Below are 24,146 nucleotides of genomic sequence, written 5' to 3'. Positions count from 1 at the left end.
AATTCAAACTAGTTTGATTTGATACTACTCATTGAATACATGTGTGGAATTATGTCACAAATATGCACTTTGAGATGTGTTGATTTTTAACAGCCTTTGTCTCAATTGTTGAGGAACAGTGATTTTTTTTTTCATACTGTTGAATTTTTTACTTACTTTGGGGTTAATCTTGTGAGTATAAAGTTAACTGAAAATAGATCTTTGTAAAAAATAACAATGCAAATAGGAGAGGGAGGAGGAAGAATGGTGGGAGCTTGTATGTGTGTGTGTATATGTGAGGGGGACGGTGGGAAGTGTCACTATGTTCCTGAATCTGTACATATGAAATATATGGAATTTGTTTACCTTAAATAAAATTAGAAAAAAAAATTCCATTTGATTTTCTAGATTTGCTTTATCTGTTGTTTCTAGCCCTTATTTTACAGGCTCTATTTTTCATGCTGTAACCTTTTTAAACTAAGTTAATGACTGGGTCAATCATTGAATGGAGGTCGGTGCCATGGCTCACTAGGCTAATCCTCTGCCTATGGCGCCGGCACCCCCGGGGTTCTAATCCTGTTCGGGGTGCCAGATTCTGTCCCGGTTGCTCCTCTTTCAGTCCAGCTCTCTGCTGTGGCCCGGGAGTGCAGTGGAGGATGGCCCAAGTGCTTGGGCCCTGCACCCACATGGGAGACAGGGAGGAAGCACCTGGCTCCTGGTTTCGGACTGGCGCTGGATGCAGGCCGCAACACGCCAGCAGTATGGCGGCCACTTGGGGGGTGAACCAACGGAAAAAAGGAAGGCCTTTCTCTCTGTCTCTCTATCTCTCACAGTCTACCTCTGCCTGTCAAAAAAAAAAAAAAAAAAAAAGAAAGAAAGAATCATTGAATGGAAAAATATGTCTGTCAGGCCACCCCAGAGCCGGGTCTCCCTTGTATTTGGTGAGTGTTTCTTTTGGCTGGGGGCCAGGCTGACGGCTGACGTAGCCAGAAGTCGCAACCACCTAACCAGAGAAATCATTAACAAGAAATGTGAAAGGAGCTGGTTTGGCTATGTTCCTTGGTGGATACGTTCTGTATGTACAATGTTATTAGTTGAGGTTTAGAAAGAGAAGTCGAGACAGAAAGAGACAGTGTAAGGTTCAGAAGGCAAGAGCAAGAGCGAGTGAGTGAGAATCTTTCTTATTATAGCTGATGCTGTCCAACTAGGCAACCCATTCTACAAAAATATTCTCTGTGTTAGCTATCAAGCAGTTGTAACTTAATAATATCTTTTAACTTTCTACATCAGATACTCTGTGTTTTAAATGACAAGTTACCCAGGGTTTCTTATGGTTTAGACTTAGGGTGGAAGTCTCAGCAACTACAGAGCAGACGGATAGGTTTTCTCCAATCTGTTGCCTCTGTCAAATGGCGTCTATTGTCACAAGAAAAAATGTTGATGAAGCTGATCTTTATTTATCTGACCCTATCATTTCTTTTGTGGTCCTTGGTTATCTTTTACAACTTGAGGATGTTTCTGAGTAAAAGTTATTAAGAAAACAATAGTGAGCTCCACAAAAGTCTCTACAGAAAAATCTTCTATTTTACATTCTATAAAATGGGAGGTGATTATAAATATTAGTCAGTTCTTCTGAATAACAGGTGGGTTAGAGGACGGTTTCCAGCATGGTTACTTCATGTTTTTAGCTGAGAATTGTAATTTTACTGTCTCTTATGTATAATGAAACTTTATATGTTTATTATTATTTCTCCCTCCAGAGATGGTGATTGTGGTTATCTGCATGAGTAACAAACACAGCACATTTTTTTCTTGGCTTTGTGAATAGTGAGGAAATGCGCAGTAGAGTGCAGATACCTGTTCCACAATTTAATTTTAGCATTTTTGGGTGAATACCCAAAAGTGAAATTGCTGCATCATTTGGTAATTATTTTCCTTAGTTTTCTGTCAACTGTTATATGCAGTTTTCCTTAATAAGTGTATTAATTTACTTCATGTACAAGTATTTCCCTTTCTTCACATTTTCACCAATATTTGTTATCTTTCATTTTTTAATGATATTCATTCTAAAAGTTGCTATTTGCTATCTTAGTTTGGTTTTGATTTGCATTATTCTGATGATTAGTGATAATGAATACTTCTTCCATATATCTCTTGCTCATTTGTATAACTTCATTTCAGCAATATATATTAAGGTCTCTGCCATTTTTAATAGGGTTATTTGTTTTCTTGTTATTAAGTAGTTTCAGTTCCTTATGTGTTATTGAGAAGAAGCATTATCTGTGTTTATCTTGCAAATATTTTCTTCAAATACATAGATTGTCTCTTCAATGTTAGTTCATTTATTTAAATGCAAGAAAAGAAGCTTTTGATGTGAAACAATCCCATTCACCTATTTTTTTCTTTCACTGGCTATGCCTTGGGGATCATAGCCAAGAAAATGAAAAAAACTAATATTATACACTTTCTCATTTATGCCATTGTCTAATGGTTTTATGGTATCAGACTTCAGCTTTAAATCTTTAAACCATTTTGAGTTGGCTTTTGTATAGTGTATGAGATAGGGTCTAAGATCGTTCATCTGCCAGCTTTCCCAGGGACCCTTATTAAAAAAGACTGTCTAGAGTGATTCCAAGACATCGGTCTGTAGAATTCGTTTTGAGAAGTGATATTGAAAGTACTGCATACAATAAATTCTGTAAGGAAGGAAGGAAGGAAGGAGTAAGGAAGGAAGGAGGGAGGGAGGCAGGCATAGAGGGAGGTAAACAGAAAAATTAACAAGCATATGGGGATTCTGTGAGTTTTGTGACTTATTCATAGGAGATAATGACCATAATAAATAAGATTTTATAAGGCTGCTGTGAGAATTTAATGAGATGAGGCTTATAAAACACAACAGTGGGGCCGGCGCTGTGGTGTAGTGGGTAAAGCCGCCGCCTAGAGTGCTGGCATCCCATATGGGCGCTGGTTGGAGTCCTGGCGCTCTGCTATGGCCTGGGAAATCAGTGGAAGATGGCCCAAGTTCTTGGGCCCTTGCACCCTTGTGGGAGAACCGGAAGAAGCTCCTGGCTCCTGGCTTCGGATTGGTGCAGCTCTGGCCATTGTGGCAAACTGGGGAGTGAACCAGTGAATGGAAGACCTCTCTCCCTCTCATTCTCCTTCTCTCTGTGTAACTCTGACTTTCAAGTAAATAAACCAATCTGAAAAAAAAAAAGTGCCTAGTTCATTCTTACTCAATAGAAGTCAGCTATTACTATTAATATGTTATGATTTTATTTTTAAATAAATGCTAATTAAATTAATGAAGAGTACTTATTTTATATACATAGTGTTATTTAAAATCATGAAAACAATAGCACATTTAGGTTTGTACTGTTTCATGGGAAATAATGCTGTTTGGTTATAATTATAAAGGAATTCTTAACACAATTCTCTTTGATGCAAAATGTTGGTTTCTCTTTTCCAAACTAGTGTTTATTGTAATACTGTTATAGTTTTAATGTTCCTCCTAAACAGTTTTTATTTAATGCTTTCTTATATGCAATAATAGTTAAAATGAGGGATCAATATCCATAATTGGATGTGCATAACATTCTTTTTTTTTTTTTTTTTTGACAGGTAGAGTTATAGACAGTGAGAAAGAGAGACAGAGAGAAAGGTCTTCCTTCCATTGGTTCACTCCCCAAATGGTTGCCACGGCTGGCGCTGCGCTGATCCAAAGCCAGGAGCCAGGTGCGAGGTTCCTCCTGGTCTCCCATGCGGGTGCAGGGACCCAAGCACTTGGGCCATCCTCCACTGCCCCCATCCCAGGCCACAGCAGAGAGCTGGACTGGAAGAGGAGCAGCCGAGACTAGAACCCGGCGCCCATATGGAATGCCAGTGCCACAGGCGGAGGATCAACCAAGTGAGCCACGGCGCTGGTCTGCATCATATTCTTTGATAGGAAATCCAGCTCCTCTTATTAAAGAGAATGCTAGAGTATTATATGTGTTTGTGTGTGCGGATAGGTAAATAGATATGATAGATGACAGATGGATAAAGATCAGACATGATAGATAGATAGAGTCCAGGAATGCCAGTGATGTGATTCAATCTGAATACAGGTGCCCCAGAATTAGGAGCAGCAAGAGCTCAAGAAGAAAGCAACTTCACTCTTCCTTTGCCTATTTGTTCTATGCAAGTCTCCAAAAGTCTGAATGATGCCTAGTTACATTGGTGAGGAGGAAATCTTTACCTAGTCTGTTGAGTCAAATGCTAGCCTTCTTCAGAAACATTGTAACAGACACACCCATACAAAAGTCTTATGACCTGAATATTTGTTAATCTAGTGAAATTGACACTAGAATTAACCAACACACTTCCCTCTTGGAGATGCTAAGGTGAGGAATTGAGAGTTAAATCTCTAACGTGGCGAACCACGCCCATAGAAAACAAAAATAAATGTTTCATATTGCTTTTTCCTCTTGATGAATGGAATCAATGGATAATAATATCATTAATTTAATAAAGTGAATTGAAATAGAAATTTCAAATTTCAATTGAAATAGAAATAGAATCAAATAAAATTGAAAGAGAATCAAATTTGCTTACTATTATCTCTTTTAATTAAATCTATTGAATTGGAACTGACAATTTTAAATTTCTTGAATTTTGATTGTTAACCTTGTCACTTTACTAAATTTTTGGTCTAAAGTTGCCTAATATTTTATGCATATCTTGAAAGAATATATACTATTTGGGTTAGTAGAAGAAGAAATGTGATCATAACAAAAGTTAACTAGAATTTTGTTCTTCATATTTGAAAACACTATTAACTTATGAAGAATCATCTGGTTTTTTGGTTGTTTTGTTTTATTTTTGGTTATGGGCCATTGAATATTTTGGAAGTCATATCAATTCATGAGTAATATACATGTTAGACTATAAACACAGATCTGTATTTCACAGTGACAAGGATTTTGCACAGAAGAAAAATGGCAAATATTTAATGTAGTACTTTAAGTTGGCTTTGTCATTCTTTTAAAGTATTTGTGCACTGATGAAACCTATACTTTTACATAGACAATTGACCCTATTAAGAAATTAACTTTCAGTCAAAATAAATTTCTGAATTTCATTGCCTTCAACTATGAGCAATTGTTTCAACTCTTTAAATATACTGAATTATTTGTTCCTTAACATTATTTAAATAACAGATTTTTTTTAAAGATTTATTTATTTATTTGAGAGGTAGAGTTACAGACAGTGAGAGACAGAGAAAAAGGTCTTCCATCTGCTGATTCACTCCCCAAACAGCTGAAACTTGACAGATCTGAAGCCAGGAGCCAGGAGCTTCTTCCAGGTCTCACACTGGGTGCAGGGGCCCAAGGACTTGGGCCATCTTCTACTGCTTTCCCAGGCCAAAGCAGAGAGCTGGATCAGAAGAGGAACAGCTGGGACTAGAACTGGAGCCCATATGGGATGTTGGCGCCGCAGGTGGAGGATAAGCCTACTGCACCACAGCACTGGCCCCTAAAGAAAAGAGTTTTATTTTGGGTTGTGTCCTAGTTGAATGGGTGAAAAATCTTCTGTTTTCAACGTTCAACCTTATTTGCTTTGGAACATCACCACCTTGGGCCTCCAGCAAAATACTCTACTACACTGTTAGTGTGAGGTTCTTGGTTCATATGTCAGAAATCTAAGATGGAACAAAACAAGTGCATTTTATTTCATCTGACAACAATTTATGAAGACAATGGCAGGGGATGGTTCATTGTTCAAATATGGCTTGCCAAATGTTTTTGTATGGCCCACAAACTGTATTTATGTTTTAAATATTTACATTTTGAATGTTCAGAAAAAATAATAATAGTATTTCATGACATGTGAAAATTATATAAAGTAAAAATTTCATTTTACTGACAAAAAAAAAAAAGAAAAGAAAATCCAAAGGCAGATACACCCCAACAAAAGAAATATTTTAATTATGAAACCTACATAGTCTAATATTAAACTGGCAAGTTTCCAAAACTGAGTTACAATTCAAATATGTTTCAGGAACTCCTTTCAAGACATTTCATAAAAATAATATTTCCCTGAATAATATTTTCAGTAATTGATTTGTACTAAAATATAAAAGAAATGAAGAAATAAAAATATCCTAGATGATATCAGAGCTCTGTATCTAAGTGCAATTCTCCCTTTTAATAATTTTATACATATATATATATACTATATATATATATATATAGCTAATCATTCACCTAAGACATAGAAAAATAAACATAGATATAGAATGGGAGTTTTATAAATCATAACCCTAAACAGTGGAAAGACTAACAGTATGAATCTCTTCATTTATCTGATTTTCTCAGCTAAATCATATGGTACTCATTGGAATAACACTTCTGATGCAAGAAAAATATCCTGATCTTCAGTATGTTTTATAATCTTTGTTCCCTCTGTTATATATATAGATGATTTTCCTAATCTTTACATGGATTCTGGATGAGGGTTAAATTACTCCATCTATATCTCTGTGTAAAACTATGCCACAGCAAATATTATGTCTATAACTGCTTTGTACAAAACTGAAGAAATACAGTAATTCAGAAGTGAGATTATGTATTGGATTTTTGCAGAACCCACATTCATCTTATTTTTAACTTACTATAGCATCAGCTCTCTGTTGCCCTTAAGGGACCTCTTCAGAGTGAAGATGAGAGTGACAACCAAGGTGTGGAATGATATATGGACATTCAAACAGAAAAGAGAGAATTCAGGATGCTCCTGCAATCAATTACTTTTCATGGTTCTTCCATCTGTTGTACACTCTCATGGTGGGTCATTTCGATGAGCATATACCCTAAGGTGATCCTGCTTAAATACCTCTCAGGTACACAAGGAAAAGTGTGTTAGATTATTCCATTGTAATCAAGGGTTGTTGTGTTTGATCTCATTTTTCAATGTCCATTTTACATTTTGCTTCTTATATTTTATGTTTAACTTGAAGAGGGGTCAGAGCACGCTAACAATTTAGGTCACAATCACAAAGGATAGGGATATTAACAAATTGTTGGATATTACTATTACTTAGAGCTTCAAGACTTAATACGTGCATGAACTATGGTGTGTCCTTAATGCTAGATTTTGTTTGCTGCTGTATTCTTGCCTTATTCTGTTCAGTGAAGCAGCTGACTTATTTCATTATATAAAACAGCTGTTGTACAGGGGCAGCAGCTGTTTTGTACAATGTTTATTCACATTGCCATAATGTAATTTGAGAGGCCATTATGATTTTATCTTGGGTCCAATCCCATGTTTTCTTTGTAGGAGATTAGGGCAACAAACTATTTTCATCAGAGCTTGAAGTTACAAAGTAAACCAAATCAAATCATGATACATTCCTTTGACTCATGTTTTATGAGTCATGAACAAATGTGTACAATTCCTTCTATATTTACTTTGTATTAATTCTTGAAAAAATGTGAAAATTGTAAAGTACTCCACCCAATACGACATTTACTCAGGTATACTAGGACACAAAGTTTGTGTGTGTCTTTATACTTCTTGCTGCTCTTCTCTTTCTTTTTTCATTTCGCATTCCTCTTGTGTTGCATTGCCACCCAGTTTCAAATTTGGTTGAAACACCCCAACTTTGTTGCTTGAGAGTTTACGGATGTGCAATTGACTTTCTTGGAAGTGTGAGCAAGCTAGTTCCTTATGGCATGAACCCTATCCAACAAGATATTGGATGCGGAGGCTCTGGAAAAAAACTCCCTTCTTGCTCTCTCTCATTGTCTGCTACGGGATTCAATTCCTCCTTGTTTGGTCTAGTGAAGCAGCTATACTGTGGAGATCTCCATGTAGCAAGTATCCCAGAGAAGCCTCTGGGCAACACCCAGGGAGAAATTGCAGCCTTCAGACCAATAACCCATGAAGGAACGAATCCTTCCCACAGTTTCATGAGTAAAATTGGACCCAATCTTTCCCCAGTGGATTCCTTATTTAAACCTGTAGGCAACCGCAAAGATGGGAGTAGCTAATGTATACCTTGGTTCCTGATAGATCTGAAAGGGGGATAATAAATGTTATTATTTTAAACTGTTACATGTTGGAGTAATTTGTTACAAAATCTTTCCCAACTACAAGTTTAACAAAACTCTGATGCTCTTCTCTGCACTCAATCTTAGATAGCTCCTAGTTTCTTTCTTTTTTTGATAAAGATTTATTTATTATTTGAAAGTCAAAGTTACAGAGAGAGGGAGAGAGAGAGAGAGAGATGTTCCATCTGCTGGTTTACTCCCCAGTGGCTGCCACAGCCAGGGCTAGCTAGGGCTGGCCAGGCAGAAGCCAGGAGACAAGAGCTTCTTACAGGACTTCCACGTGAGTGTCAAGGGCCTGAACACTTGGCCACGTGGGATGCTGGTAATGCAGATGGTGACTTAACTGGCTATGCAATAAATCCAACTTTACTGTCTTGATTATTAACATAAATTTTTATTCTATGTAAGTTTTGGAATAATGTCATTATTTTTCCTTAAATCCAAAACTTTTATTGATTTTCATTATATTTGCAGGGGAGAGAGAGAGAGAGAGAGAGAGAGAGAGAGAGAGAGAAACATAGACAGAAAAAGACACACAGAGAAAGAGATCTTCCTTCTGCTGGTTCACTCTCCATGTGTTTGCAATAGCTGGAGTAGGACAAGGCTAGAGCTAGGAGCCAGGAATTCAATCAGGGCCTCTATTTGCAGCAGGGACTCAGGTTCTTGAACCATCCTCTGCTGCCTGCAATGATGTGCATTAGCAGGAAACTGGAGCAGAAGCAGGGCAGGACTTGATTCCAGCCCCATCAATATGAGTGTGGGCTCTCAATTGCTACATCAGAGTTCCTGTAACTTTGTATATGTAGTTATAAACATAATCACACTTAATCTTGTATCCAGAAAACAAAGACATCTCTATAGAAATTATATTCAAATACTGACATTTCTACACTAAACTTTATATTTTAAATAAATAGCATTTTTGTAAATTTCCACAAATCATTTATAGTTAGGAAATTATGTTTTAGATAGTTGGTTGCTGGTATAAAAATGTAATTGCTTTTCACATATTGATCTAAGCCTTGCTACTTGGCTAACACTGACAAACATTCATTTTTCTCTCAGATTTTTGCAATCTTCTTAGCACAGATTTCATTTTTAAAAATTTTTTTAGAAAACTTTTATTTAATAAATATAAATTTCAAAAGTACAACTTTTGGAATATAGCAGTTTTTCCCCCCCACATAACCACCCTCCCACCCACAAACCATCCCATCTTCTACTCCCTCCCCCATCCCATTCTTCATTAAGATTCACTTTTAGTTATCTTTATATACAGAAGATCAACTTAGTATATACTAAGTAAAGATTTCAACAGATTGCACCCACACAGAAACACAAAGTGTAAAGTACTGTTTGAATACCGATTTTACCATAAATTCATATAGTACAACACATTAAGGACAGAGATCCTACATGGGGAGTAAGTGCACGGTGACTCCTGTTGTTGATTTAACAATTGACACTCATATTTATGACTACACTTAGCATAGATTTTAATACATCTTATTTTGTATTATCTTCTCAAAGATGTACAGTGAACAGTTTTGCGAGATAGAACGAGTGTTTTCCATAGGGGATTAGGATAGGCATTTTACTATCCAGGTATGAAATATAATGACTCATTCCAAAGCAAAGGTGATGTTGATGTGCTACCAGCCCTACTTGAAAGTCTGGGTTATTCGCTGGTGCTGCAGCTCACTAGGCTAATCCTCTGTGGTGCCGGCACCCTGGGGTTCTAGTCCCGGTTGGGGCACCAGATCTGTCCCAGTTGCTCTTCTTCCAGTCCAGCTCTCTGTTGTGGCCCAGGAAGGCAGTGGAGGATGGCCCAAGTGCTTGGGCCCTGCACCCACATGGGAGACCAGGAGGAAGAGCACTTGGCTCCTGGCTTCGAATCGGTGCAGCGCGCCGGCCGCAACATGCCGGCCGTATGGTGACCACTTGGGGGGTGAACCAGTGGAAAAGGAAGACCTTTCTCTCTGTCTCTTTCTCTCTCACTGTCTAACTATACCTGTCAAAAAAAAAAAAAAAAGTCTGGGTTATCCAAAGATACAGGTTCCTCAGCTGTGACACAAACTCGCAGATTATGTAGCATCTACCTCTGCTTCCCAGCATTATTCCTGTAGTACTAAGGACATGGCTCTGGCCAGTACTGCTATGTGTTCTCATCCTGCAGCTTGAAATTTTGTTGATATCTGTCTTAGTTAAAAGCTGCATGCTATAAATGGGATGGTGTTTAGTCCCAGGCCCTGTGGGTATATTCAACAGAGTGGCTAATAGTTTGGTATATAATTAGGGAAATTTTCTGAAAAACTAAAATGATGTAGAATGTACGGTGAATACTGTTGGGTACAATTTTTCATAGTCTCTGAGCCCCCCATAATGCATAGGAGGTTGGGGGTCACTGACCCCACATCTCCAACTGCTTTGGTGAGAACATTCCTCACTAGCAATAGATGATGAGGCATATGTCCAGATTTATCTTCTTATAATACATTACAATTAGTTATGATACTTAATTTCACTTATAAGTTTCATCCTTGTGTTAATTTCTAGTGTAACTGTAAAAACATCAGTAGTCATGTTGAATAGATTTATTTATGTTGACTTTGAACTTCATTGCAGAAAATGCATCCTGCAAAGTTTTAATTCTTAAAATTTAATGAAATGATCTTCAGGTCCACAATCTTTTCAGCTAGATAATTGTTGTATGTGTGTCTGTAAAGGAAACATTCTTTGAGGGTTTTTTTGTGTTTTTTTTCCTGACAATTTTTATGTTTATCTGTAAGGTAAAGTGTTAATTAGGCTACAGATTAGCCTGAGTAATCATTTTATATTATTTAATTTATCAATTACTGAAAACAATGTACTGATGCTCTTCATATAATTGTGGGTTCGTCATTTCACATTACAATGTATCAGCTTTGTTTGTAAAGTTAAATTGAATTGGTAAATTGAACAATTTATTACCATGAGGTGATCCATAAATTCTTTTTACTTAGTATAGCTGAATAGTCTTCCTCTGATGATGTTTATGTGATTTCTTATTATTACTAATTCTTTTATTATAAAAATTTTTATTGTAACATAATTTTAGCTCTGCCTCTGGTAATGAACATATAATTGGACTTTATCTTTGTTTAGTTCAAAAATTCCTTTTACAATAGAAATATTCAACCCAGTTATATTTCATAAGATTATTGATGTTATGTTTTTGTCCTGCTTCAATTACTTTTCCATGTCTGTCCTTTCCTCTCTTTGTTGAGATTATTTCATTACTTTTAAAAGTAAATTAATTGAATTTTTGATCATTTACCTTAAATATTTCACTATAGTTTCAAAAGTATTTTATAAGAATTGAAGAAAACTACTTTATGGCTGCTATATGGGCCATATCAAAAATAGTTGTTATATAATTTTATATTGCTGATTGTGTGCCAATAATGAGAGGTGCATAAAGCAAGGGGATAAAAGTTGCCTGGAAACATTGCTAATGAAAGGAAGAGAAATAAAATGGTTTCTATAGATCCCCAGAATCACTAGAAGTAGAGTTCATTAAAGTTTAGTACTGAGGTGGCCATTTGATTTCTCAGTTAATCCACAAGTTAGCGTATCTATATCCCATATTAGAGAACCTGGGTTCCCTTCCCTGTAATGACTCCTTATTGCAGCTTTTTTGTTAATGCAAATCTAGAGCTGTACAGATGATGGATCAGGTAGTTAAGTCTCTGCAACCCACATGGGAGACCTGGATTGGGTTGCTGGCTTCCAGTTTCAGTCCTGGTCTAACCCCACCTGTTGTAGGCTTTTGGTTATGAACCAGCTCATGAGAATGTCTCTCCTCCTTTTCTCTCTCCTTTTTCTTTCCTCTCTTTGTCAAATTAACTGATTAATTTTAATATAAATTTTAATTTCATTTCAATGTAGTTAAATGCTCTCATGCATCATAATTCCAGAATAGAACAGGGTTATTTTCTCTCTTTTTAAAATATTTAATATAATTTTTAAAATTTTATTGAAGATATACAAGTTTCATGTATTTCATCCATAGTGATTTAGGAACATAGTGATACTTCCATACTACCCTCCATGCCACCCATGCTCCAACACTTCTTTTTCCTCCCTTTCTTACTCCCCTCTTAATTTTTAAGAAGATCTATTTTCAGTTTACTTTATACTCATAAGATCAATCCTACTTAAGTAAAGAGTTCAACAAATAGTAAGAAGAAAAAAACCCTGTTCTTCAACAATAGACACAAGGGCTATTTTTCTAATCGTGAGCTCTGCTCAATGAATTTATCATTTACATGTGGTGAGTGTTTTCAAGGTAAGTATCAGAAATTGAAGGTATTTCATGTTCACCTTATTCTCATTGTCATCAATTCTTAACCAGACCCAGTGAATCTTTGGAATTGGGAAGTCAGGTGTCATTGGAGGCAGTGAGATAGTCATTATTAAGAGAATTGTTCAGATATCTGAGGTATCTTCATACTGTCTCCACAGTGGCTATCACAGTTTACACCCACCAATTGTGGACTAGGGTAGACCTTTTCCCCCACCTCCTCACCAGTATTTGTTGTTTGTTGATATATGATACAGCCATCCCACTCTTGGGAATTCACCCAAAGGAAAAGAAATCAGCATATGAAAGAGTTATTAACCCCTTGTTCATTGCAACACAACTCACAATAGCGAAGATATGGACTCAACCCAGATATCCATCAACTGTGGAGAGGATAAAGAAATTATATATATACACTATGGAGTACTACTCAGCTGTAAAAAAATTGCAATCCTGTCTTTTGCAACAAAATGGATGCAACTGGAAACCATTATACTTAGTGAAATAAGTCAGCCCCCAAAAGACAGATAGCATATGTTTTCCCTGATCTGAGGTAACCAATAGAGCAACTGAAATGTAATGTATTGGAGTGAAATACGCGGGTGCAGGGTCCCAAGCACCTGGGTCATCCTCCACTGCACTCCCGGGCCACAGCAGAGAGCTGGACTGGAAGAGGAGCAACCGGGACTAGAACCTGGCGCCCATATGGGATGCTGGCCCCACAGGTGGAGGATTAACCAAGTGAGTCACAGTGCCCGCCCCAGCAGATTTTTAATTTTAAGTCATGAGAGCTCTGGTTGCTCAAGTTCTGAACACCTGCACAACAATAAAATGTGACTTCTCCAAGGATAAAAGTTAAGATGGGGCCATTAATGTTAGTTATATAATAGTAAATTTTTCAAAATATGCCAAAAATGAATCTTAGTTGGCTAGCAGTGCATTTTTTATTTTTAAGTTCTCCTCCTGGATTAAAAAGGGCTAAAAATCCAATTGAGCATATCCCCTATTATACATCTCCTCCCTCTCCTTTTCTCATTCTTATATTTAACTGGGATCACTTTTCAGTTAAGATTTAGATACCTCAGAATAATTGTGTGTTAATTACAGAGTTTGCAAAAAAAATACTAAAATGGATAAAGTGTTACATTGTACATCAACAGTCAGCACCATAGCTGATCAAGTCACTATTTCTCATAGTGTCCATTACACTTCCACAGGCTACCCTTTGGTGCTCAGTTAGTTGTCGCGGGAGGAGATGTATAATAGGGGACATGCTCAATTGGATTTGCCCCAAATGATGAAGTTAGAAAAGTTCCAGGGGATTCTGATACAATCCCATCAAGGTGGCATATACCAATGCCATCTCACCAGCCCAGGTGATCAATTTCAGTTCACAATTGATCACACTGATAGGCCTAAGAGTCAAAGGAATCACACAAACAAGATTAATGTCTGCTAATACTAACTGATAAAAAAAAAAAAGGGAGAGAAGGATCCAACATGGGGAGCAGGATACACAGCAGACTCATAGAATGACAGATGTCCTAAATAGCACTCTGGCCTCAGAATCAGCCCTTAAGACAATTGGAACTGGCTGAAGAGCCTATGAGAGTATTTTAGGCATGGAAAGCCAAGACACGCTGGGAAAAAAAAAAGATGAAGAAGAAGAAGAAGACCTAAATGAAGGATCTCAGCAAGCGTGATCCCAGTGGAAAGAACGGGGCCATCAAAGTAGGAGGTACCTTTCTCTGAAGGGAGGAGAGAACTTGCACTTTGACTATGGCCTTGTCGGAATAGGATCGAAGTCGGCGAATCCTAAAGACTTCCATAGCCTCGGCAACTCATGGCTAGAGCCTAGGGAGATTATTGATGCCATAAACAAGAGTGTTAAATTGTTAAATCAACATCAGGAGTCACTGTGTACTTACGTCCCATGTGGGATCTGTCCTTAATGGGTTGTCCAATGTGAAGTAATGATATAGCTAGTACTGAAACAGTATTTTTACACTTTGTGTTTCTGTGTGGGTGCAAACTGATGAAATCTTTACTTAGTATATACTGAAGCGATCTTCTGTATATAAAGATAATTGAAAATGAAAAAAAAAAAAAACCTTGGTTTTAAATGGGAAATTACATAGAAAAATAATCAATCTTTTTAAAAAAATATCTTGCAGAATCTTGGTCATTAATGTGCTGTACACTGTTATTTAATGCTATAACTAGTACTCCAACAGTATTTTTTCACTTTGTGTTACTATGGGAGGACAAACTGTTGAAATCTATATATATACTAAACTGATTTTCTATATATAAAGAGAATTGAAAATGAACCTTGATGGGAATGGAAGGGGAGAGCGAGTGGGAAAGGGGAGGGTTGCTGGTGGGGGGGAAGTTGTGGGTGGGGAAGCCTTTGTAATCCATAAGCTGTACTTTGGAAATTTATATTCACTAAATAAAAAAATAAATAAATAAATAAAAATAAATTAAAAAAAAATTTAAAAAGGGCTAAAAAATAACCCCAACTTTCTACATTTCTTTGCTTTTTAAGTTGATTTACTTATTTTTATTTGAAAGGCAAAGCAATCGACAAAGAGAAAGGTACGTAGATAATCTTCCATCTGTTGGTTCATTTCCCAAATGCCCTCAGTAGCTGGGACAGGACAAGGATAAGCGAGGAACTACATTTGAGTCTTCCACGTAGGTGTCAGCAACCCAAGTACTTGAGACATCATCTGCCACTCCCAGTTGTGCATTAACAAGAAGCAAGTTGGGCAGAAGGAGCAGGACTGTATTCCAGCCCCTCTGCAAGGGATATGGTCATCCCAAGTGAAGGATTTTTAACTGACTGTGCCACAATCTCCACTCCTAATATTTTTAAATTGAAATTTATTTTTGCTGATTCTCTCAGTTCAAAAGGATGATGAACAGTTTCTCAATTAAATCAAATGTAAAACTCCTGGCTAACTACTGCTGTTGCCAGTTTCATTCCTTTTAAATATAAATAAATCCAAACAAAGTTGAAAGTCATGCATCTTTCAGTTGACTGTAACCATCTGAATCTGATAGTGACTTTAGGCAAGTCTTTACATCAGAGACTAAAAGTTGATGCTCTATTATTTACAATTTTATAATAACTTTTTGAGGATTCATAGTAACATAAAGGTTTGACTGTCTCCAAATGAAAGGTAACATTCTGGGATCAATGCTGAGGTATAGCAGGTTAAACTCCTGACTGGGAAGCCTGCATCCTATATGACTACCGGTTCTACTCCCAGCTGTCCCACTTCTGGTCCAGCTCCCTGCTTATGCAACAGAGAAGATAGTGGGAGATGGCCCAAGTACTTGGACTGCTGCCACCTGTGTGGGAGACTTGGATGGAACTCCAATCTTGTGACTTCAACCTGGCCCAGTCCTAGCTGTTGCAGCTATTTGGGGGAGTAAACCAGCCAATGGAAGATACCCACTCCCCACCCAACCCCCGTAACTCTGCTTTTCAAATAAATACGTAAATCTCAAAAAAAGGTAAAATCTTCCTAATGATACAGATGCTGAAAAAAATTATTTCTGGTTTAGATAGAGGCCAGAAATGTCAAAAGGCTTTACTATTTTTAAAAGAATATTCTTCAAATGATTCTATTTTAATAATGTATTACAATACGCTCCAAACTGATCATCGTATTAAGGCTATCTAAAATTATGGTAATAAAAGGCAATACAAGAAGGAAATTTGAGAAAGGTGACCATTCATACTAATTTTGTTTCAACTTTATAGCTCTTTTGTCATTGTGACTTATTTCTGAGGCTGTTAATGTTTAACAGCCTGGGGGGGTTATAGTGCACTTTGTGTGATCCTCATATACTAAATCAAAAACATACACATTACATTGATGATATACCATTTAGAAATAATGCTAAAAATTTCTTATACTTAATGAATATCTGTAGAAAATCTTGCTGCTTAATTGGAAGGGAAAAAGTACTAGTAAAAGATGTAATTGAATAGTGTAATTGAAATGCAATCTTTGATTTTAATATTGACATATAAATAATGCATCATTAGAACTATGCAAAATATTAAAATGACATATAATGAGATTAGATTTTTAAAAATGTATTTGTATTTAACAGAAATAAATAGAAATTCAAATCATAATTCAAGGATATATACTGTCTTGGTCATTACTAAAATGCTAATAAAAGAAATACATTATTGTAAAAGAGTAATGTGATGGAGTTCTAGGATTTTGATATTAGCTGTATAATGTACTTATTGATTTTTGTTCATTAATTTATCTTATTAATTAAGATTATAAAGAGGTAATAATTCTGACTTCAATTTATTAACATTTTGTTAATTTTCTACATAAAAAGGACAATGTACAGTTGTGTAAATTTGTAGGGCATAAAGCAATGGTTTGGTTGCTGAATACAATGTGGAGTAATTAAATGAAGCCAGTTAATATATCCATAGTTAATATATCCATAATCTCAAATAATTATCATTTCCTAAGAAGATATTCACTGTTATGAAATTTGTGATACTCTATTATAAAATATCTTGACTACTCTGTGCAATAGAATTTTAAAAACCGATATTCTTCCTGTCTGAGATTTTATATCCTTTGATCATCATTCTCCCATTGCTCTATCCAATTTTATGAGTTCACGTGATGTACATTCCTTACATAAGTGAGAACATGCAGTATTGATCTTTCTGTGCCTGGTTTATTTCATTTAATAAGATGGTCTCCAATTCTAAACTCAATGTCCAAAAACACAGAAATTAACTTTTTAAAAATATGTATACCACATCTTCTTTATCTATTTATCTATTGTTGAATACAAGTTAATTCCACAACTTGGCTATTGTGAATAATGCTACAATGAATGTAAAAGAGCAGACATCTATTCCATCAAATGTTTTGGGGAATCATTCAGAAGTGAGGTGGCTGGATCATAAAGAAATTCTAATTTCAGCTTTTTGATGAACCACCATGCAGTTTGCCATAATGGCTGTACTAATTTATAATCCCTCCAAGAACTCACAAAAGTTCTCTTTTCCAATATCCTTCCCTACACTTGTTATCTTTCATTACTTGATAACAGCCATTCTAACAGATATGAAATGATATCACATAGTTTTTATTTATATTTATCTAGTAATTAGCAGTGTTGAGCATTTTTTCATTTATCTGTTAGTCATTTGTATAATTTCTATTGAGGAATGTCCTTTTGGGTCTCTTACTTACTTTAATTGCTTTTTGTTTGTTTGCTTGGTTGTTTTTTGTTTGTTTATAACATAGCTATTATAAAGAACAAAGATTTCTAAATTTGTAATGATACAGAAAAATCTTTTGTACATTAGTAGGAGTGAAAAAAGTACAAGAAGCATGATACCATTTATTTTAAAATGTTATGTATGGTTATGTATGCACACATATATGCTTATGTACATTTCTGAATGAAAACAAATATGAATAATCTTTATTTCTAAAGTGATAATGAAAATACCCTTTCCTATTCTTATTTATTATTAGAGATATTTATGACTTGAAACATTCACAATAATGAAGAAAAGTGGTGAAAATAATAAAACAAAAAAGCACAATTAGACAATAAATCAATATGAGAAACTATGACACTGTGAATGTTATATTCCCATATTCACATTTTCAGACATCTTCTAGTGTACCTGGATTCTCTATACCATGTGTGAATAGTTTCCAAAAACTTTCAGTTAAATAATAAGTAGGCTTCTTAATTCACTTCCTTTGGGTACTATTAGTCAATAAGGGAGAATAAAAAGGATCTTCATATTTTCATATGCCTATGGTTGGGGCAGATTTTAAGAAACTGATTCGGTGTCCATTATCTTTTTTTTTTTTTTTAAATATCATTCAAGAGATTTTTTTTTTAAGATTTTTTTTTTATTTGAAAGACAGAGTTACACAGAGAGGTAGAGACAGAAAGATAGGTCTTCTATCCGCTGGTTCACTCCCCAGATGGCCGCAACAGCCGGAGCTGTGCTGATCTGAAACCAGGAGCCAAGAGGCTCCTCCGGGTCTCCCACGCAGGTACAGGGGCCCAAGGACTTGGGTCATCTTCCACTACTTTCCCAGGCCATAGCAGAGAGCTGGATTGGAAGAGGAGCAGCCGGGACTAGAACCGGCGCCCATATGGGATGCTGACGCTTTAAGCCAGGGCGTTAACCCACTGTGCCACAGCGCCGGCCCCTCGGTGTCCATTATCTTGAAATGAGTTTCAGTCACAGAATTTTACAACAAAACTTTACAAAAATGGTTTCTACTGATGATGGCTAAAACTGAAGACATATGCAAAGGTTGTGCAAACTGAAAATTATGTGCCAATAAATTTACTACCTTAAGACAGTTTTAGAATACAGAAATATTCAAACCAAAAGAATTTCATTTAATTTATGCATAATATTTTACAAAGAATATACTAAGATCTAATTTTTTAGTCAGTAGGATCAAATTATATTAGATGAATTAAAAACTATTAGAAAAACCAGGGCTATACATAAATATATGCTTCTGATATTTGCAGACCTCAAGACATATTTCAAAACCTTTATACTAGTGGTTTTTAAAGTGCAATGTATCCAGCAAAAGTTTGGAGACAGGTGTGAAACCATGAGGTAGCCAATTTTCTTACATCAATGAAATATTCATATTGTTTAGCAATTCCAATTAGATCATCTAAAGTATTTTGCTGTTTCATTTTCCACACATTTCTAGAATATCATCGAACAGTGAAATATGGTGTTATTTCTTCAGAATAAACGTAGCTTTTTTCGACTAAGCTGTGAAAATGGTTTATTGTTGTCAAAACTGTACCTTAATTTGTTTGTTTTCATTTTCATTCTCCTTTCATTATATTGTCCACAGTTGTTACTACAAGATCTTGAACACAGTATTTCTTCATGGAATCAGAAATTTATAAGACAGGCTGCTTATTCAGTTGTACCTGAAAAGAATATGATAATATTCAAATAAATTCATTTACTTGCAATATTTTGTATAGAATATTTTCCATATGTATTATTTCTAAAAATTGCTTGTTCTGTATAATTGAAACTAAATTCAAATAGTCGCTGGCTCAATATAAAATATTGATATATACTGTATAACTTTTCCATATGAAAAAATTATTATTGAGAAAACCAATCATAAAGAGCTAGACATGTATAAAGATTTGAGCCTATATGAAATCCTGGATTTCTGTTTCTGATATTCTGTATTCTGTGATATTTGAATACTCAAATAAACATCATTTTACATAAATTAAAGCAATGGTACATTTTTGTGAAACACAACTTAAAAATTAAATATTTATCTTATAATTAATTTTTAAGATACATTTTATAGTATGGAATTGGTATCATAATAATTATAGTAGTGTATTTTATATGTGGCAATTACATTACTTTAATATCCTCCTTCCTTCCTTCCTTCTTCCTATCTTTATATAAAGGAAACAATTTCTTATGTTTCATACATACAGTTTTAAGAACATAATGATACTTCCCACCTCCTGTACCTTCCAACTTTCCTATTCCTTCTTTCTTTATTTTTCTTCTTATTTTTGCAATCGCCATAGTTTCCATTTACTTTGTATTCACAAGCTTAATCCATCATTTTTTAAAGATTTATTTATTTATTTGAATGTCAGAGTTACACAGAGAAAGAAGGAGAGACAGAGAGAGAGAGAGAGAGAGAGAGGTCTTCCATCTGCTGGTTCAGTCTACAATTGACCTCAATAGTCAGAGCTCTGCTGATCCGAAGGCAGGAGCCAGGAGCTTCCTCTGGGTTTCCCATTAGGGTGCAGTGGCCCAAGGACTTGGGCCAACTTCCACTGCTTTCTCAGGCCATAGCAGATAGTTGGATCGGAAGTGGTGCAACCAGGACTTGAACCAGTGCTGGCACTGCAGGCAGCAGCTTTAACCTGTCCATTTCTTTAACTAGACTGCTATTGAGTTTCTTGAGCTCCTTAAGTATTTTGGATATTAATCCTTTATCAGGTGTATAGTTTGCATATATTCTCTTCCTTTCTGTCGATTGCCTCTTCACCTTGTTGAGTGTCTCCTTTGTGGTGTGAAAACTTCTTAGTTTGATGTAATCTCATTTTTGCTTTTATTACCTGTGCTTCTGGGGTCTTAGCCAAGAAATCTTTGCTTATGCCAATGTCTTGCAGTGTTTGCCCTATAATAATTTGATGGTTTCAGGTTTTAGGTTTATATCTTTTCCCATTGTGATTTGATTTTTGTAGAGGATATTAGCCAGGGCTCTTGATTCATACTTCAGCATGCAGAGATTCAATCTTGCTAACACCATTTGTTGGAGAGACTGTCCTTTATCCAGGGATTGATTTTACTTTGTCAAAGATTAGTTGGTTATAGATGTGTGGATTAATTTCTGGGGTTTCTGATGTATTCCATTGGTCCACATGTCTATTTTTGTGCCAGTACCAGGCTGTTTTGAGTATAACTGTCTCATAATTTGTCTTGAAATCTGATATCATGTATAATATATGTAGGTAAATGGGCTTCAACTCTGTACTTTTCAAAGGTATTCTTTTGATGAATATTGAACTTTACATAGAGAGTAATCTAAAATACTACCAGTTTTACAATCATGATACATGTGGACTCACCTGTGTTTGTATTTATATTGAGACTATGACATTTTCAACCAGGAATTGCATCTTCAGATACTGGGATTATATATAGTCCTGTGTTTAGAGAATCAGTTTGAAAAACATATAAATAAAGATGATTGTGTAAGGAACAAAAACTTGATTTTCTTCAATTCTACTATTTTGTCATCATTTGTATACTTAATTTTTAATACTCAAACCAGAATATGAACTGTAAGCTGTAATATTTACTAGGTAAGTGAAAATTTTTCTCACAACTTAAATATTTCACTGAAATTTAATAATACCCTTAAGTTGAAATTTATTCTTTTTAATGTATAACATAAAAAATCCAGCCTGAAACTGACTGCTGGCTTTCCAAATCATTAATTTTAATATCTTTGACTCTGTTACAGTTGCTTATAAAGAAAAGCTGTAAGCTTCTCTCCTTACATTGACAGTAAATTATTTTAGCTCCAGAACTTAGAGGCCAAGAATGACATTATCATATATTTGATTCTTCCAACACTAGCACAACTGAGTAAAAAGGAACAAATTTTATGGTACCTTATAAGATGCCATTATAGTTTCGTCACTCGAAACTTTAGTTGAGTGAAAACTGGATTGATTCACTTTCCTAAGTGGTTCTCCAATTGGTCTGAAAGATTGAACATGGCTTCTTATAAAATGAACAGCTTTCAGAGTGGATTAATCTGGCTTAAAAGATTTAAACCATACTATTCCTGAAAAATGGAAAGATTATCAAGTTTAAGTGAAAACTGAAACTTCATATGAAAACTTTTTCGTTCCCTACAGGCAAGGAACATATACATTTTTTGTGATTAAGGATTGTAATTAGTATATAAACTCTATTTTTATTGCTTTTTCGAAATGCATCTTAAATTAATAATAAAATGTATTATTTAATTTTCATGTGATGAAAATTACTTGATTGCTTTCTATAACTCAAAAATATTGCTAAGAAAATGATGTAGGTTATTATCATTTGCCTAATACTTCCAAAGGGAAAATACAGAATAATCTCAAAAATACAAAGTTGAAATAATCATTATAACAGAAATGTTACTATCCTTTGGTATATTTTACTTTTGAAAATCAAATTGGTATGCTATTAAATTTTATGTTAGTAAATTTTAAAATATTCTTTTTTTGAACTATGACCTAATATTTAGCATTCTATAGTTGAATATTCCAGAACATTCAATTTTAAATGAAATGATTTATCAAATTTTGAAAACCTATTGAATCTTCCCTTTGGAAGAAAAATATAGGAGCTGGCATTGTGGTACAGCAGGTTGAGCTGCTTCTTGCATTGCTAGCAACACTTGTGGGTGCTGCTTTGAGTCACAGCTGCTCCACTTCTGATCCAATTCCCTGCTAACATGCCTGGGAAAGTAGCAGAAGATGGTCCAAGTGTTTGGGCCCCTGCCCTTGGCTTTGGCCTGGCCCAGCCCCGGCAATCATACCCATTTGGGTACTGAACAAGAAGATGGAAAATTCTCTCTTTTTCTCTCTCCCCATCTCTTTTTCTGTGTCTCAGTCCCTCTGTGTAACTCTGCCTTTCAAATAAATAAAACAAGTCTCAAAAGATGAAGAAGATATATACCATGAAATGTATTTGAATTTGATCAGGAAATTATGCTAAATGATATTGAAACAATAATTACATTGACTATTAACTAAAGCCAATATAACAAGATGTTTGTACATGTTATATACATATATATTATAAAAATATGTATATTATACATACATGCTATTTTCCAATACTTGAGAAAATTTCAAGGATCACTTTATTTTGGATGATAAAGTGAAGTACGATAATAAAAACAATCAGATCTTTCACACTCTTAAATTCACTCATGTTAATTTTTTATAGCTATCAACAATGGGATTACTCTTACAATTTCTTCAAAAGGCAATTAATTATTGATGTGTTTAAATGCTACTAATGTTTGAGTGTTTTTGTACACTGGGCAGAAATAAAATGAAAGTGGATAAAAGATGTAAAATTAACCCCTGAGGTCCTGAGACTATCAGAAGGAAACAGAGGACACACTTCTGGACACTGGCATTGGCAATGACTTTTTGAATAAAACCACAAAAGCACAGATAACAAAAGCAAAAATAGTCAAATGGGATTTTATCTAGCTAAGAAGTTCTGTGCAACAAAGGAGACACTCAGCAGAGTGAAGAGACAACCTACAGAATGAGAACAAAACATGTGCAAATTACTCATCTTTAAAGGATTAATATCCGGCCAGCACTGCGGCTCAATAGGCTAATCCTCCACCTGTGGTGCCGGCACCCCGGGGTTCTAGCCCTGGATTCTAGCATTGGATTCTGTCCTGGTTGCTCCTCTTCCAGTCCAGCTCTCTGCTGTGGCCTAGGAAGGCAGTGTGCCTGCAGGGCTTGGGCCCTGCACCCGCATGGGAGACCAAGAGGAAGCGCCTGACTCCTGGCTTCAGAGTTGTGCAGCGCGCCGGCCATGGCGGCCATTTAGGGGGTGAACCAATGGAAGGAAGACCTTTCTCTCTGTCTCTCTCTCACTGTCTAACTCTGCCTGTCAAAAAAAAAAAAAAAAAAAAAAAAAGGATTAATATCCAGGGTTTATAAGGAACTCAGAAAACAGCAGAATGACAATTCAGTAAAAAAAAAAAAAAAGGCAAAGGATTGCATAGTCATTTCTTAGAAGAAGAAGTATGAGTGTAAAACAAATGCATGATATTTTCTTTGGAAGGGTGATGGTTTTATTCATGCTATTTCCACAATGGGCGCCACCCGCGGTACCACACACAGGAGCCTAACTTCTGTCGATGTAGGTGAAGAACTTGCCAGGTGCCTGATGATGATCTTCCCTGTGACCCAGTCCATGCAGAGGCACTCATAGCAGGAGGAGATGTGGTAGGGGATCGTGGGGCAGTGCATGATCTTGCATTCACATCCCATCTGGTACCTGTGATCCAGGCTCTTCTGCATGGTGCTCAGGAAGTCCCAGGGCACAGTGAAGTTGCAGGAGGCAATGGCATCTTGACGTCACTCTCAGCCTTTCTGCAACAAGACAC

The 24,146-nt window shown here is 35.8% G+C and overlaps 1 pseudogene; it reads right to left on the bottom strand.

Annotated features, from left to right (window-relative positions):
- LOC133775067 (shugoshin 2-like) overlaps window positions 1-24,060 on the bottom strand; it is a 36,431-nt pseudogene extending 12,371 nt beyond the window's left edge.
- Between the last annotated feature and the right edge of the window lie 86 nt (window positions 24,061-24,146).

The sequence above is a fragment of the Lepus europaeus genome, chromosome 16, assembly GCF_033115175.1.
Source record: "Lepus europaeus isolate LE1 chromosome 16, mLepTim1.pri, whole genome shotgun sequence".
Lineage (NCBI taxonomy): Eukaryota > Metazoa > Chordata > Mammalia > Lagomorpha > Leporidae > Lepus > Lepus europaeus.
This window is presented reverse-complemented; position numbering and strand designations above follow the sequence as displayed.